Genomic DNA, 17,128 nt, shown 5'->3' on the forward strand with positions numbered 1-17,128 from the left:
ATCTAATTGCCTCGCACAAGCAACGCACAAATGTATGCTACGAAATCTCTTGCGCTCGTGCAGCATGCTTGCAAATGAAGGAAATGAGTTTTTAATTGTCAGTGAGCGTCAAAGCGATTTGCGCTACAATTTTGAGATTGTGCGATAAGAAATTTGTAAGAATTTTGTAGTTTTCATGAGTTGCAAAGTGGTAGTAGCGGCAGCTAAGGATAGCACAATGTTAGGTACGCTAAAGTGTAAGTATGTGCGTGTGTGTGCATGACAATCTGAGTGGCTAATAAATGAGAAAGTTTAATGCAATAACTGTAGAGTTCTCGGTATGAAAATGTATAAATTAGCATGTGTTTGTTGGAGCAGCAGGAAAATTAGAACAAATAAATGAAGCTGGCTTCAAGCGCTTCGGATGTAGAATAAATGTACAAGTAGCATACAGTTATGAGTGTAGCTGAAGGCATACTTGAGCGTTAGCATCGTAGATCGATAAGAATTTAACTGATGTGGGTTGAGTAATTAGGTTAATGGCGGCAACCTGTCACGCGCAAATGCAGACTCCTCCTAACACTACGCGCCACCACCACCCACTTCATTAAACGTTTAGTGCCGCCTAAGCATGCTTGTAGCTGTGCGCTAAGTTTGCAGTGCGCAGTTGGTAGCCAAGAAGGGGCTGCTAGGTTACGATTGAGCGCTTTACGCGCTCAAGCTTAGTTTAATAGACGCGTAGCGCGCGCGCTTGTAACAGCAAATGTTGCGCGCTATATTTCCGCTTGCATAGTTTTGCAGCAACAATCCTTGCTTTGCGCATTGCTTCCTACGCAAATTCACACAGATTCACCCAGTAGTATTAGCACTGTGTAGTTGTTGCACTTTTTGTTGTTGTTTAGAATTGTTGGCGCCACACAAGGTAGCGCATAATTCCTTGTGCAAATATTTAACATGGCAGCGCAACATTTAAATGTGCCGCTTCCGTTTTGGTTGCGGCTTGTGGCGGCGCGCAACGAAACAAACACTCCGCGACGCGCCGCAAAACCGCATTGCGCACACTTTGTTATTGTATTATTTCAGCATGTTATTGTTGCAGGTAATCAAATTTTCTCAAGCGTAACAAAACAGTTATGCAAATACAGTGCGCGAAGAAGAAAAAAAAACATACACACACACAAACACAAACAAGTAGCGCTCCAGCTGTATATGATATGTGTATGCGGCACGGCGGCAGGCATAACACGTTGGCGCACAGCCGCGCGTCAGCCGCAGACATCTATACGTGTGTATGGCGTGTGCGCCTATGCCCGCGCGCTATTTTATTTGCCAGAAAAACAAATTTGTTGTACAACAACATTGCAAACAACTTGAAAATCAACAGTCATCCACAAACGCTGTGTTGAAGTGATTCCGTTTTGTTTGCTTGCGCGTGTGTGTGGAATTTTTGTAGATTTTCTGCCGGCGTGGTGAGCGCCTAACGTGGCGTATGAGTAATAATATTTTCCTTTGCATGATATTTGTAACTTTTAACTCGTCAGCGGCAAGGCGCTCTACAGTTGTTAATACATGTTATATGGGTATGTAGTGTATTTCATTTATTTGCTTATGTGAGTTTGGGTTGGTTGTTCAAGTGGGCAAGGCAGCTAAGCTGTTAATGCAAAAGTTAAAAGCAACTTTTTCATATATGAGTTTTCTATTTGCACATGCAATGTTTATATTGTAGGGTGTAGTGAGTTCCAGTGAAAAGTGCGTTAATTTTTTTTATACATAAATAAATGGTTTTAAATGCCATATTTATTGTCATATCAACCCTACGGTTAGTAAAAACAAAATAGATTCTGAGTTCTGATTCAAAGTTATCATAAAAAAGGTCGTGTGGTTAATTGGGCTCATAGAGGCTAAAGCCAAATTTTAACATAAGACCACATTGTGTTCCCCCGATATTTTCGGGATAAACTGATTCATACGATTTCTGTAGCCTTGAAAATTTGTAGTCCGATTTCGAAAATTTACACATAATTGCTAACCAAGTTTAAAGTCTTTTGTAGAGGTCATTTTTGCGAGGTCAACTACTCTTTCTGAGCTCACTGACCCTTTTATTTACCTTTGTCGAGATCAATAACTCTTACTGAGGTCAATGACCCCTTTGTTTACATTAAGCGGGGAAAGAAACCGTGAGTGAAGGACTCTTGTGTTTACCTATAGCAAGCTTAACAGCCCTTCCTTTGGTCAATGATGTTGTTGTTGTTGTAGCGGCAGAATTCTGCCGAGTTGACAGTTCTTGGCCGGAATAAACCCGGGTCCGTTCCGGTTACGTAGACCCGACTGTTCTGGGAACGGATCTTTGGGGATGCCAATGGCCCATATGTTTATATTTAGCGTGGACAATAACCCTGAGGCAATGACCATTAAGTTTTTTTTTGACGAGGTCAATAACCCCTTTGTTTGAATTTAGCAACTACAAGAACCCTGAGGTTACGGACACTTTTGTTTACTTTTAGCGAGGTCAACAACCCTTACTAGGGTCAATGAATTTTTTTATTTCTTTTTTTCTTGGCACTAATAACTTTACCTAGCTTGCCATATCATTTTAAAAATATTTAATAACCAAAAATTTATTATAATTAATTTTTAATTAAAACTATGGTATATGTTTAAATTATTATTTGTAAATTTCTTTTGATATAAAATAAAAAAATTTCAAATGCAGAAAAAAAACTTGTAATATTTATTTTATTTAAATATTGTTCTGCGCAATTTTTTGATGTGGCAACTCTATAAATTTATTTTTCAGTAGAAAAATAAATGTTTTCAATACTTAACTTGATTTTAGTTAGATTTCACACACACAATTCTAATTTCTAAAACCTGTTTGAACACTTGGCAACTCTAGCATATTGATATAACTGTTTGTACGAGTGCCTATGTATGACGCTTGCGCTTGACAAATGTAACATATCGCTTTGACGATAACTTCAACGTCTTCCTATGTCAGTCAATGAACTTTCCCCCCTTCACCTGCTATCCTTTCTCTCCTTCATTCTTGTTGTTTTACTTCATTAATGCTTTGCCTGCTTTTGTTTTCTTTTTCTTCGGCTTTCTCTTATTGAAACTGCTGTCGATTTTCGCTTTTGTTTTGTAAATGTATTGTATATACATTTCAGGCTAATGTCTAATGAAGTCATAAAATATTAATATACAATTTTGCCGTTAACTTGTTTGCTTACGCATTTATTTGATGGTGAAAGCGTTTCAGTTGGTGGGCGTGTTCGTTCGTTATGTTTGATAAGTGGTTTCCAGCGTGCGCCTGTGGGTATGCTTCACACATTTGTTTAAAATGGAATGAGGTCTGCGTATAAAATACTCGGAAGAAAGTCATCAGAGAGCCGTACAGTTGTTGTTGTTGGTGTGGTGGCTTAAGACAACCCCCTAATAGCTTTGGAAATGCTATCAGAGTAATTGAAATCAATTAAGGTCCGTTCCGGTTATGTGTACCCGAGTGTTGTGGGAACGGTTAGTTCTTTAGTCTGGAGACCTGATACGAAACATCTACACAGTTGCTTATAGGAATTTAATAATTCGGCTTCTATACTAAAGCTAAATTCACCAAACTTTTGGGATCAGACTTAAAATTTCTTGCATAAATAAGACTAATTAAGATTAAGAATGTGGAAGGCAAGTTTACTAGGATTTACTATTTCTTTAAAAAATGTATGAAAATAGTCATACCCAAAGACCGAAAAATTATTTTGTCGCAATTTTTTTGGAGTCAGTTCAAGCGCACTAGAACGGAGGTCAAAGCTGTCTCTTTCAAAATGTAAAAGTGTTGAAATTAATCCCTACTGATTTCAGAACCTAAATGTAATAAATTTACTGATCGCCAAGCGCTTCGTGAAGCTTACAGAATATACCTAGACGTGTTTATAACTTCTTCTGTTTTGGTACCATCGATAGATGCACAATTCTAAAATACTGAGCGCTCTTAAATGTAGGCAATATTTGATAAATACACTTAAATACCAAAGGTTCAAATTTGGTAAATTGAACTGGTAAAATAAAACTGGACAGGAAATACTTTTCCATAAAGCCATTACAAAAAGTGATATAATTTATAAAATCTTGCGACAATCAGCATTTGGTTACAATATTCTTCTTTTATAATGATATTCTTTTAGTATTTGTAAAAATTAAAATCAATTAGAAAGGAATTTTGAAAATTAAAAGTCAAGCTTTTGTTCTCACAAATATTTGTGTACAACTTAAGAGATTAAATGAAGACAACTTTAGAAGAAAAAAATTCAAAAATATATTGCTTGAGGTAAGTGCGCCTACAGGTATGCTTTAGTTAATTAAAAATTAAAAGTAACTTTTGCACTCGGCTGCCTGAAAGCGTAAAAAAAATAATTTTCAGTTGCTCAAAGTCACTAGTATATTTTTTTGTCATGAAAATTTGTCATATCTTAAACAGGAAATAAAGCATTAATAACAAAATTTAAGGTAACAGCGCTCATAAGTAGGCTTTAGCTAATTTCAAAAGCTACAGTTATTTTTAGTTTTTCCAAAAGTTAAAAGAATATTAATTTTTCAATGGTTATTGCAAGTTTCAATAATTTTTTAAATAAAAAAAATGAGAAAACTTTGAACTTTTTAAATTTATATTTTTTATGTCGAAAAGAATTTGTATGAGTCGTAAAACATGTATTATAGTCTACAATGGTGCTAGTTTTTTTTCAAACTCTGTACAACATTTCAAAAAAATAAATATTAATAATAATAAAAAATTTGTGCATTGTAATAAACATTTTTTTTTTTAACTTTATGAAAAAATAAAATAAAATAAAAACACAAAAATAAAAATAAAATGCATACTTCGTGTTAGATAAATATTTAAGCTGCTATTAATACAACTTTCTGAAGAAATTACCAGAGCGAGGTTCAAAATAAACCAATCCATCGTCATTATCACCACCACAGCGCCTTAAGATATACTACTTTTTAAAATAAATTTTCGCAAAATATTTCTATCTTTCACATTCACACTCGCATTGCATGCAGCTAATTACCAAATGCTTAAAACATCTTAAATCAATTAGCAACACATTGCTACCTGCCAGCTGGTAACCCACACTCCCCCAGCACAGCATTGGCGCACTCAAATTGCAAGTAACTGACCCAAAGCGGCAAATTACTGGCAGCCAACACCTGAGCGAAGTCGCCGCAGTGGAGGCAACAGCAGCAGCAATTTATTGCTTATACACAAACACACACACACGCACATCGTCAAAACGACCGAAGGAGCGACCACAAAGCGTTGCACAGAAAAGTGCACAAAAATAATTGCTAAGGCGGCAGCAACAAAAACAAACGCCAGCAACTGTGTCTGAGCAACCGCATTCATTTATAGTTAAAACGCTGCATGAGAGTGTGGGAGAGAGAAAGAGCAGGACGGCATACAAGTAGTCTACATACCTGTAAGTTACGAGCCGTGTTGTTGGCGCCACTCCGATGCGCTGAAAGGCACAAATGTACCAAAAAGTTGGCAAAAGAATTGAGCCAATTCATTATCGTGTCCGTTGCGGCCAAGAGTGCAGCAGACGCGCAGCAGCAGCAACACTAATAACGGCAGGTTATATGGGAAACAGTTGTGCAACAGCTGCAGATGACAGCTAGAGGTCGGTCATGGTGCTGGAGTTCATGCAAACGGTGGCCCAATTGAGATGGAAAGCTTTGGATGCATTCTACTTGTCCAAAATGTTGGAACTGGAACTTGGAGTTGCAGGCAACGCTGTTTTGATCCTTGACGAAATATAAGTCGGTTCGACTTTATTCAGATGTGCCAATTAATTTTTCCGTTAACTACCAGATGATCAAATATTCGGTACTCTTAAAATCTAAAGCAGTAACTGGAGCTTCAGTCTTCAACTTCACTAACATCTCATCGATCCTACTATCGAATCACCTTGTATCTGACATTGTTTTGCCACTTAGTTGGACTACTCTGCTCAGACTCAGTCTACTCAGACTCTATCCAATGCTCAGACGCATGTTTGCTTGTAACGTCCATCCTGCAACTGGCTTTTGCTAGCCAATCTTGCTTTAGCATTGTTTTAAGGCATAATTACGCGATTTCTTAGTTCATTGTCTCATTTGTCTACCTATCTGCAGGCCTATTTATCTAACAAGCTTGCATTAAGCGACCAAGTGTGTGTGTGTGTGCGTCTACCTGAATGCATCTTTGTTCGCCTCGGCATTGTTGAAATGCTAATTACGTTCATTGTCTTTCGACGAGATTTAATTGTCTCCGCTATGAAAGATAGATCGCCAGGTAAAAGCATGTGACGGTGTTGAGTTGTCGCTTGTGGCGCTCTAATTATATGCAAACCTAAACACTTAAGCCCATTTAAACTTTGAAATGTAAATGAATTTGAAAAAGTACAGCATTTGTAACTCTCTAACCTCATCAATAATTATTGAAATTTTTCATGAATGCATGCAGTTATGGAGTAGCGGCGTTGTTGTGGCAGCTGGCTGGTTTGGTTGTGTCTTAGAATGCATTGCAGTAACATACTTATTAGTCGATGGTAAAGAGTTCAAAAATAGTTTTATTCTTCTTGCAGTGAAAGCTAAATCAAAAACTAGTTTTATTGATCCTCCAGTTGAAGTTAGATCTAAGACTAGTTTCTTCGATCTTTCAGTAGAACTTTGATCCAAAACTAGTTCCGGTTAGTGCCAAAATAAATGCTGTAATCTCCAATTAGAATATACTGAGGATCTTTTGGGTCTACTCATTGATCGCGATTTCCATACTACCTAGTTAGAAGGTACAAACATTTTTCGTGTCCTATCTTACAAGTAGATTTCCTGAAGGAATACTGCTTCCTTTCGAACTCTTGCTATATTTGCGTCGAAAGTGCTTATATGAATGTTTGCCCAGCTTTCTTTCCAGAAGAAACTTTTTCTTATATGTTAGCTAAGCTTACTTCCTCTAGGGATACTAAAAAAAGTGAGCTTGTAAATTGAGTTCGTGAACGAATCGACTAATTTGGACTGTACTGTTTCTCAGTTCATATTCCAAATAAAGGGTGTTTAATATATTCATTCATTTCTCTTAATGAATGTAGCGTCTTCAGCTATGTTGTCAAGCAACACTTTTGCGACCTCTACTAGTTATTGTTTGTTCAAAGAATTCAGGTCTTTTGATACGAGTCTATGTTATACTCGCTTCATACCCAAAACATTAACCAAAATGGTGGAGTCGATGCATAAGAAATGTGTAGAAGCTCTGGCATCACTCTGATGCCGACACGACGATTTTCAACCATTGTTGTTTTAACTATTTCGATGTGGTCGTCTCGAATGAGGCAAGTTTTTGAAGGCTTTACGACCTTCTCTGAAAGATTTGATCAGTTGATAGAATGGTTGCGACTTTATGTTATAATGGTTTATATTAGTTGGTTAGTTTGTGTTGCTTGGAGCTCAATTCATCTTTGTCAGCTCAACACACTTTACGGTTACCTAAGCGGACTCTTTATTAAAGTTTTCTAAAAAGGTTTAGGTCATTAATATTCGAGACTTTTTCCACACGGAAATATTGTGTAGCGAAACCTAAAACCGCTTGGGTACGATCGGAAAGATGAAACTTCGGTAGTCGATCTAAGGAGATTACCATTAAAGCGAAAAAGCAACTGCGCGGCAGCGGCCTTTAATGATTTGATCATATTCGACAGATTTTGTTTACGAAATGCATCACTGCGCATTGCAGGACCTCATATATATTATATATATGTATGCCACGAATAGAGTTTTCTCACTTCGCACACATACATATATCTCCGTCGCTGTCTCGGCTGTGGCCGTATTTGTAAATGTGCTTAAAATACCGTTGTGGCAGGTGTAAATTGATGTTGTTGTTGTGAGTCAAGTAATTGCTTATACATATAACGGTAGTATTGTGTCGGCAACAAAATCGTTTTTTTTTTTTAATGTTATTTTTGTTTTTGTTTTTCTGTCTACCACAGTTGCCAAATATTCGGCAGGCGTCCATTGGTATGCTGACATTTTGCACAGACTGTTGCACACCCACTTCCGAGCTATTTTGCCACGCATTCTTCTTCTTCCAATTTTGTTGTACCAAGCACTTAAGCGCTGTGTTGCTGCTATTGTTGTTGGTTGCTGGTTGCTGACGCTTATTGTTGTTGTCGCTGCCGAATGCCTGCTGTGCGCTGGCTGCCGTTGGCTGTTGAAAAATGTTAAGTATTTCGCCCAATTTAAGTTTTGAACTTTTTCCGAAATTAATTGTCGGCAGCATAAATTCATGTCGTGCATGTAGTGGCGGCAAAAGAAATAAAATAATTTGATACACAAAAAAAATGTTAAATAACCGAATGACTGCAAGAAAAGCAACAAGCAAGAAACAACAATGGCAACAAGCATGTATAGCTGCTTGCAACAAGCCGTTGCAGCAACTACATATGCATGCACTTGCCACTTAACGCTTGCTAGCCATATTTTCAACACGTTCCCGACGATATATCCGCACACACACACACACATACACAACTATACATACATACATATATTATAAGCAATTTATAGCATGTGTTTGCAATGTTGCAAATGCTCCACAAAATTTCCAGTAAGTGTACGGTTTTTTTTTTGTTGTTAGCGCTTAAGCTGCTACTGTTGTTTTCTTGTTGTAGCTGTTGTTGTTGTACATTTGTTTGCTGAAAGCATTTAATTACATGCTGTTTTTGCAGTTAAGTGGCTCCACCGCCACGCCGGCATTTGCCCACCAAAAATTTACCGTTAGCTTGTAACCATGTATGCGCTCGCTCTCTCTCTCTCTCTCCGCTGGGGGTCTGCTGTGCCGCTTGTACGCTCATGTTCGCAGATGTTTTTAAACAACACGCTGCTGTTGAAATTTCTTGCTCTGAATTTTGTTGCTTTTGTTGCTTTCCATCACGCTGCCGTTTATTGTTGTTGTTGCTCTTGTTTTATTTTGTTTCGGTTACATAACGTGGTGACTGTTGTGCACCCACTTAATTTCCTTATTAAATTTTAAATGTTGCAAACTTCTTCACTCTCCGCACTCTGCACACCTCAGCCTTATGCTCTCCCCTCACCACTGCTTCCGTCCAATTATCAATCGCTTTATTCACGTTGTCGGATACACAGGTCGTTGTTGGTTGGCTGTGTGGTGAAAAGTATTTAAAAAGTCATAATTACTCAAAATGCCATGCAATGGCCTTCGTTTTGGGCTGCTGTGTCATGTAAGCTTACTTTCGGGGGCTGCTTGAGAGCACGTGTGCGCAAAGAAAGTTTGTAAATTCTGGTGTCACACAGACATCCATATATACAAGCGTATATTTTTGGCAAGTGTTTACCGACAACAACAACAATATGAGGTAAACTCTACCCTTTAAATGTAGTTTTTTTGTTGTTTGGCATATGAGCGTGTGGTAGGTGCACATGGTGGAAGAGGATGTGGTACCGAAACATTAATAACTCGATTAACACTTTTTTTAATAATAGCATAACACATGCCTGCAATAAAAGCCTATTTATCTATTTTCAGGTAAGAAATGCGTACAATTTGTGTTAGCACAGTGGCGTAATTAAAATATTCATGAGGTAAATTTGTACTACTTTTTTAAACATATCTGGCAACCCTTTTAATGTATTTTTTTTAAATGTTTGTATATCGGTGTTTTAATTTATTTTTCTAAATGTGTTCTTTATGCTGTAATAATATATAAATTGTTTTTTAATTTTTTTGTAATTTAATTGGCAACCCTATTAATGTATTTTTTTAAATCTTAGTATACATATCTGTATTTTAATTTATTTTTCGAAATGTGTTAATTATATTATATAAATTTTTAATTTTTTTTCTTTTTAATCTCTTCTCAAATTTTTTGGCAATATAATTGGCAACCCTTTAAATGTAGTTTTTTTTAAATATTAGTATTTTTGTATATTAATTTATTTTTCCAAATGTGTTCTTTATGCTGTAATAATTTTTAACTTGCTATTTAATTTTTTGCAATTTAATTGGCAACCCTATTAATGTATTTTTTTTTAAATATTAGTGTATCTGCATTTTAATTTATTTTTCTAAGTGTGTTTTTATACTATATTACTTTTTGATCTTTTCTAAAATTTTTTGCAATATAATTGGCAACCCTAAAAATGTTGTTTTTCAAATATTAGTATTTTTGTATTTTCATTTACTTTCCTAAATGCGTTTTTTATACTCTATTACTTCTTGATCTTTTCTCAACCCTATTAGTGTAGTTTTTTAAATATTAATTTATTTGTATTTTTATTTATTTTCCTAAATATCTTCTTTATTGTCTTTATTGTTAACTGTTTTTTATTTTTGGTTATATATATGGCAACCTTATTTTTATCAATATGGTCATTTGTATTTCAATTTCCTTAATGCTATTGCTTTTTATTATTATTTAATGAAATATATTTGCTTTGAAATTTACATGTAAGAATGTCGTATTTATCTTTTTATTTGTTTGATTAATATGTAGTTAACTACATGGCAACCCTTGAATTTATTTTCACAGTAATTAAAATAAGATGTTTTCAAAATATTATTTCTAGGGTATAAGTGACAACCACACTCAAAAATTTTTGAAATATAATTTTTGTATGGCAACCATTTCAGAATTTTTTTTAATATTTAAAAAAAAATGGATACTTTAATATTTTTATTTTTATTAATAAACATTTTTTTGTTATATAATGTGGTAACCCTACTTAGGTATATGTTTTAATAAATTTACATATGTAGATTAACAATGTGTTTCCATTAGAAAATTAAAGATATGTGGCAACCTTAGTCATAGCTTCGGTACAATTAAAATAAATAAAGAAAATATTTTTCTGGAAATTATAATTGCATATACTTGTATATTCAAAATTTTTTATTATAGCTGACTGAACTAATATTATATAACTTTGTGTCGGTAACTCTATTTTATAATAAATTTAAAAAACATCATATACTTGCTTAATGTCTTTCCGATTGACCCCCAACAAATTAAGTTATTTTATAATAAATATTTTTTAGCTCCACAAAATTATGGCAACTCTATTCAAGTGAGTAAAAAAATTCCTAAACTACTATTTTTCCACTGTTATTATTATTTTTCTTTTTGAAATTTCAAAGCCATAATATTTTTATTGCAAATATAAAATATTGGCAACCCTATTCTGTTTTACCTATTTCAGAATCATAGTCAGAATCCAATTTATCTTGCACTGTTAAAAAAAACTTTTAGACTTTTTTCGATGATTTGTAATTTTGTGACTCAAACAGATCTGAAACTCGTTTTGAACTTTTTCCAACTTTGCGCCAACACTTCTCAACCAAATCATATGTGTAGGCATACATAGGAAACTTTGTCATTCACATATCCATCCACACACACACACATACACATACAAGTGCAGTTGTGACTTGAAAGACAACTTTTCAAAGTCGTTTGCGCAAACGTTCTCGATATTACCGTGCGTTTGCCCAATTCGATTGTGATGCAAGAGCGCAGTAAATTAAATAAAGCCGAAACGTGTGATGGGACAAGGACTTCGAGTCGTGTATAAAAAGAGCAAAAGCGTAAAAATTGGCGAATGTTAGTCAATAACTTTATGCACGTCAGCAATGCAAAGACTTTGCTGGCGAAAAAGTGTGAAAAATTTGATGTGGCTGGGAGCGGTAGTGAGCCATGCAGCGTAAAGAATGTGTTGAGGGAAGAGCGCGCAATTGATGTGAGTGGCCCTGAGGTGGTGGAGGCACGCTGGCGGCGTGCTTGGCTTGCGTCCTGTCACAGAATTCGATTTTCCGATCACGTGCGAGCTGTCAAAGTTTTCCATTCACTCTTGCCAATATTCGATGGCTGCATTTATGTCCCTGTACAAGGGTCGATAGAGAAATAAGTGAAAAGTTTACATCTCGTCATACCTCAAACAGCTGTCGTAAAGTGAATTCAATCGGTAAGAAATCAGGACCTCGGTTTTCTCACTTAAAGCAGTTTGGATCCCTGAAGCAGTTCTGTCCAGTCGCTGCTTTTTAAATTTGTCTTTTTGTTTGGTGTAGAAGCCTGGAAGCTGGTCATCGTTGGAAAGTAACAGACACTAAAAGCTCGAAAGTCTACTTCTTGACTTGACATTGCTTACTCTTTCCAGGAATCATAATTTTCATAACTCCTTGAATATAGATTCTCTGAGAGATGGGAGAGAAAGACTTTTTCTTCGAATTCGGATGTACCAAACAGGATCTATTGGACTCTGACTGCTTTGAAAGCGGGAAAAAGAATCCTACGATAAAAATGTCAATCTGAAGTCGATACTTGTTCAATATGAATGGATATCAATAACAAAAAGAGTTTTGGACTACCTGTGAGCAGGATAAAAATCGAAGCTCAACTTTGTTAAAGTCTAGGTTTGCCATAAGTTCTGGTAAATGTTTAGTAAACATATTAGACATATTAGAAACTGGTTTATTTAGTGCCCTTATGGAAGATCTCGACCAAATAGGATGAAGGTTCAAGGTATTTAGAAGAGGGTAGTGAATCGCTGCTGCTCACAGAAAGTCCCTTAGTGATGTGTCAAATACTGTCTGCAACTTACCAAAACGGATGAGTGAACTGAATCCAGGAATATAACAAAATCAGTGTACTTTTTGTCTAAAGATTGGCTCTGCAAACATTTTTTTGTTAAAACTGTAAAGAAGTGGCTCATAGGGTTGGGTCACGAGGACGTCGTTGACCAAAAACTTGATTGAGGAGTATTGAAGAGTTTGAGATCTGGTATTTTGTTGAACCAAAAAATAACAGACTTTGGTCCAAGTAAGTCTAAGGTAAGCATATCAAGAATTACTTTTAAGACAAAGTCACTGACTTCTCGAACCACTCTTTGAAAACTTATTCCAACATTTTTTGCTATCAAAACCCGCCGCTTAGCCCACTTTTATCCGGCATTGCAGCAGCAGCATTGTATGCAACATGCGCCGCACCATACATCTAACTATCGGCAACGAGTCACCTAGAGCTGAGCTGTCTCTGAGTGTAAATCAGTTCGGTACCAGGCACGTTAGCACAATTGGCATTTGCACGCCAGTGACAGTAGCAAGCCAAAGAGTAATAATAAAAATATGAAAATTTTTTTTCCGTGCAACTTTTTATCTTCCTTTTGCCACTGATTTGCCAATTCTCACTAGCGTTGTTGGCTGCAACGTTGCATTGGTTTGAGGTGGCAAGCGAAGCTTTAAAAGCGCAGGAAGCAAACGAAAACTTGTTCAATGTTTCCTTCCGCTCATCATTTGCCGTTGCCTCTGCAACAATTCGACGCGTTTCTCTGTCCCCCCTTCACATTCTATATTATTATCACTTCTTTCTTTGTAAAATAAAATTATTTTGAACAAAAAAAAGTTTTGCGTCTTCCTTATTTCTATGCCTTTTGGCAAATACTCAGATAAAAATTCTGCTCACAAATGATAACTTTTTGGCAACGACACAAACGCGATTATGACTGAACTGCAACGGAGGTTTTGATACGCGCGCGAGCTGCTAATGGCGTAGTCGGTACGTGTACTTATGTATATACAGTACAACTTAATGTAATATGTTAATGTGGTTGTGTGAACTCGTTCTTCGACTGTATGGTTGATGAAATGTGAAAAAGTCGCAAAGTGTTGATGTTGTAATAAAGTTCGGCAAGCTTTTAAGCGGTCCATGCTCCGTTTGGTTCCGCACTTTTGTTGCACATCATTTTCCATTCGTGCAAATCATATCCTTTTCGACAATTCGGTATGGAGATGTTTTGTGGAAAAAAGTAATTGCATTTTAAATTGGTTGGGAGATAGTAGAGCAGTGAGAAAGTTCATAGTTTTAAGTTCATCCTCAATTGATTAGCACGACGCCGTTTCTACTAACCTGATTACACTACTTTTCTTCCCTGAGATCTCTAGATAACAGAGGATACTTTTAGGATAAGTAGTAAGAGAAAGTCGAAGATCTAGAATGATTGATTAAAACCATCGGCTGCTGTTAATGAAGTTGTCAAGGTGGTACGTAGCCACATTCGAAAGCTGTCCGACGCATTAAGGAAATCCATGAACCTAATGGTATGGATGGTTCTGAGGAAAGTTCAACAAATCGTGTAAGCCCAAGTCCGTATCTAACGCAGATCAGAGTTCGAGTATTGCAAAGTTTTTCAACTTTAGTTCCCGAACTTATCACAAAAGATGAGTGTAAACTCACTTTCTAACCACCAAGTCAAATCTCATCAGCACTTGCTTTCACGGAGTTATAAGATGATACGGATACCTGAGAGACCTCATTCGCGCAAAAACTTTTATCTTTTTGGCGTACCGGACAAGCTTTCTCATCCTAGCTTAGAGCGCGATCTTTATTTTGAGCTCTCAACCAAACACTGAGTCAATGCAAAATTATCTAGTTGGTTACGCTGAAGCTCAGTTCACATCAGCTGAGATAATAGGCTCCACAGCACAAAGTTATATACGTCAAATTGCTGCACTAGCATTTACTCTCTTATGGTTATAGCCGCAGGCTCTATCTGAAAGTTATAAATGTCAGACTTAGAGTTCCATTGACTTAGAATCATAACCAAATATACAGCTTCTCGCGCATGGCTCCTTTGCATTTCCAAGGTTCACGAAATCATTTGCAAGTGTTCAGAGGTCGCACCCAACTGCCAACTGCAACGAACGCTTCTCAAATCTACACGTAAAAACTATTTTTTTTTAACACAGTTTAACATTCATATATATGAGCTCAGCGGTAAGTACGAGTATATAACTATGTACAAATGCACCATGAATGGTCTTCTTCACTCACGTACTGCTGCTGGTAACTAGGCAACAATTACGTCAACCAATGCATTGTCTCATCTAATGCCAATTTGAACGTAACGAAAACCTCGTTTATCATTCAATACGCGCTACTTAATCCACTTCACTCTCTCGCCATCGAGCTGTCAGCCGACTGTCTCGTTCCTCCTAGCTTCTACCGCCCACAAAACCACTGAATATCACACTCATATCACTGACAATTTAATTTAGCGCAGCTGTAGCTGTAGTTTTGGTTTAATATGTTTCGAAGCATTGCATACCCTACGTTTGCTCCTCTGCCAATCAACGCTGCAACATTCCACTAGCCCGCAAATAGAACAAAACCAGAGAGAGCCATAGAGAAAAAAAAAAGCGAGTTGAAATGCTATTTGCCAACTAAATGTCAACTGGTTCATTGGGAATTTGAATTTTAATACGACAGAGTGCCTGGTTACCGCTGAGTGTTGAGCGTAGAGTTTTATATGTGTTATTGTAGTGCCATATAGTGGAGGTTAAGAGCAGAGCTCGGTTGAAAAGTGCTTGTGCGAAGTAGTATAATAACAGTTCAATGATTTGTGTGCGCTTTTCTAGCAAAACACATTCAATTGCTGGCGTTGTTGTTGCTATTTGTCTATTACCTTGGAATTTGGTTTACTTTTCAAGTGACTTTCTATTGTTTCGCCAAACGCTCTAGACAACGACAACGGTAAATTGTAGAGGCGACGGGCGTTCGCCATTTGCTGCCAATGGGTAATGCCAGTTCACATGCGAACTATGTGTGAGAGGTGAAGAGGAGAGCGCTACCGTCAGTATGAGAGCGGCAGCTTTAGTGTGAGTTAACGTTAGTCCGAGCTGCAGCTGCTGGCTCAACATCACCTATGCGCCACGTAAATATTCAATTACAATTGAAACTTTAGCAATTGTTTATGGGTAGTCAGTTGTCTCAACACACCTGTGTCCCGTTATCCTTAGCTTTCTGTGCTGGCGGACTGGTAGTAACTGTAAGTCATGGCCTAGCCTCTAACGTTTCTAGTCCGCTTTGCACTCGACTAACTGACGCTGCCCATAAATTAAATAACAGAACTTTCAATTGTCAGCAAACAGCGCGCGTCCATGCCGCATGGCTAACAGTTTTGCTGGAGTTCACTAAAGTGCGCTTACTCTCAGCAGGTAAAAATTTCGCCAAAAGTCCAAAGGGTTTTGTGGTTTGGATAATGAATTTTGTGTAGTGGCAATAAATTTTGCAAATATTTACCACAGAAAAATTCTGGTGGGCAAATGGTGGGTGTTCCCAGCTCAATTTTTTCACGAAAGTGCGGATACGATTTGCACTAAAGAAAATAATTGATTTGTTATGGTCTTATTTAATAATAGTGTAAGAATTTTATAACTGACGCATATCTCGCATAATTTATTTTTGAAGCCATATTGTGGGCTTATTTCAAGTGCTATGTATGTGCTTTCGATATTCGTAGCTAAGTCGAAAAGAGCAAATTTCCTATATAACTTGTAATTAATGCTAATGTGACGTCCTATTAGCGAGCAACAGGAATATTAACTGCTCTGTTCCTATAAGACTCGGCTAAAGGTAGACGGTATGAACCAGGTTTTTCAAACAGTAAAGATTTCCAAAACTGTAGCATTATCCGAATCTATTTGGATAAAAATCCGCTACAATAACTAGAGTAGCCTATTCTAATTTAGAGGTTATAATGTTGGCTCCCGCAATGTGTAAATGGTAAAATTTCTAGTGTCAATTGGACGTCCAAAGTTTATCTATGCAGTCTTCCATATTGATCCCGAGACTATATTTTTGCGCTATAGAATATTACCTGAGGTAGAATTGCCTGTACTGCGCTTAGCAGAGACTCCAAACATCGAAGTTATGAACTATTTTTGAGTAATAGGATCCAAAAAATTAAATTTATATTTGATACCGTTGAAGGTTTTCGAAGTACACCATATAATATTTTTAAATGTATTTTATTGTGAAAAATATTTTTCTATATATTTATATAATAATAATTACTTTGCCATTATGCGCTGTGTATTACAACTCCCACCTGGAATTTATTCCGAAGACGTTAATATACATATATGCAGCTATAAGCCGACGCCAACGCTGCACAGTTCAATGAGCAAATTAAGCGCCCACGGCAGGCTATTGCTATGACACCGTTAAGCCGTGCAGCAGAAACTAATAAATAGTGATACCACGTGAGAAATGTTACGTTATGTAATGCTGCAGTTTGAGTTTTCAATCATAAAATGGAAGTACTTTTG

This window comes from Bactrocera oleae, chromosome 4, assembly GCF_042242935.1.
Source record: "Bactrocera oleae isolate idBacOlea1 chromosome 4, idBacOlea1, whole genome shotgun sequence".
In the NCBI taxonomy this organism is placed as follows: domain Eukaryota; kingdom Metazoa; phylum Arthropoda; class Insecta; order Diptera; family Tephritidae; genus Bactrocera; species Bactrocera oleae.